Genomic DNA, 1,610 nt, shown 5'->3' with positions numbered 1-1,610 from the left:
CATTTGCAATTCTCCTGTTGAGAATTCTCTATTCAGTTCTGTGCCCCATTTTTTAATTGGGTTATTTAGCATTTTAAAATCTAGTTTCTTGAGTTATTTATATATTTTGGAGATCAGACCTTTGTCTCTTACGGGGTTTGTGAAGATCTTCTCCCAGTCAGTAGGTTGCCTTTTTGTCTTAGTGACAGTGTCCTTTGCTTTACAGAAGCTTCTCAGTTTCAGGAGGTCCCATTTGTTCAATGTTTTCCTATTTTAAAAAATTCTTTCCATTTTACATACCAACCCCAGTTTACTCTCCCTCCCCTTCTCCCACTCCCCTATCTCCCCCACTTCTCTTAACTGGTATATGGCCCTGAATCACATCTAATCATCAAGAACAAGAAGTTCAGATAGAGAGGATCTAAATAATATCAATTATTATATTTGTGTCTATGGCAATTTCAATCACAATTGTCTCATTCATAGGTGAAGGAAGCCCCACTATATCAGTGTCTACTCATGGAGAAGGCAGCACACACAGGGGACAAGGCACTGGAGCTACAAGTCCAGGAACCTTAGGTAATTGCAAACATGCACCTGAGTGTCTGAAATGGGTCCAAGCAGTTGAAAGCACAATGCCGTCATGAATATGGTAGAAAGGCAGACCATTGAATGTTTGGTTATATTTCCCAGAATCCTTTTCAAAGTAGCAACACATTAGAATAACTGCTCTTGTTTGACAGGTTCAACAGGGGGCTCTGCAGGAACCACCTCAGGAGAAGGAAAGCAAAACTCACCTGAAACACCAGGTGCTAGGACCACCATCTCTGTTACATCAACAGGTTAGACAGGGCATCTTCAGGGTCTGGGGTAGATCACTACATGGTTTCATGAAGTTTGCCCCAAAAGTATAAATATTAATGGCATATGTAATAATATTGAATGTTTTTCAAGAACTTTTTTCTTGATATATGTAACTACTAAACCCCATTCTTCTTCCAACAGTAACTAAAGGAAGAGCAGACACAGCAAGCAGTAGATTCTCTGAGGAAACAACATCTGAAGAAAAAGGTACTGAGGGTTTCCATTAGAGGGACATTAAGCAGGAAATTTTTGGATATGGTGTGCAAATTTATTTCAGTGTTCTATTTCCTGAGAATTTTCACTCGGTTTCCGATATGTTGCCAACTGCCCTAGATATAGGATATAAGCATATGTTTGGTATATTCTTAATATGCTCTGTTGTGCAGTGTGGGATATAGAGAATTGAGGGAGGGTGTTAATTTCCTCACTCTCCTTCCTTTTGGAAAGTTTGTAAATTGTATTTCAGATTACACAAAAGAGGAATCAGAACGAGGATGAATTGAGGGAATGTGTGGTGTTTTGGAAATGAGGAAGAACACCATTGTTCAGTGTTGAATATTTAGTGATCTACCCAGATGCTATGAAGAATGAATTTCTTAATGAATAGAATACACATCATAATTAGTGAGAAATGGAAAAAAAAGTCTTATCCTCTCAGCAGTTTTGTAGGCAGATTCATCCTTTTTTTAAAGGAAGAAGTGAGAAGAAATATTACCACTTTCAGAAAATATCAAGTTTCACATTATCTTGGGCTGATCTCTTCCCTA

The sequence above is a fragment of the Alexandromys fortis genome, unplaced genomic scaffold (assembly GCF_014885135.2).
Source record: "Alexandromys fortis isolate MF-2015 unplaced genomic scaffold, M_Fortis_MF-2015_v1.1 scaffold_28, whole genome shotgun sequence".
Lineage (NCBI taxonomy): Eukaryota > Metazoa > Chordata > Mammalia > Rodentia > Cricetidae > Alexandromys > Alexandromys fortis.
Note: the sequence above shows the minus strand (reverse complement) of the source record.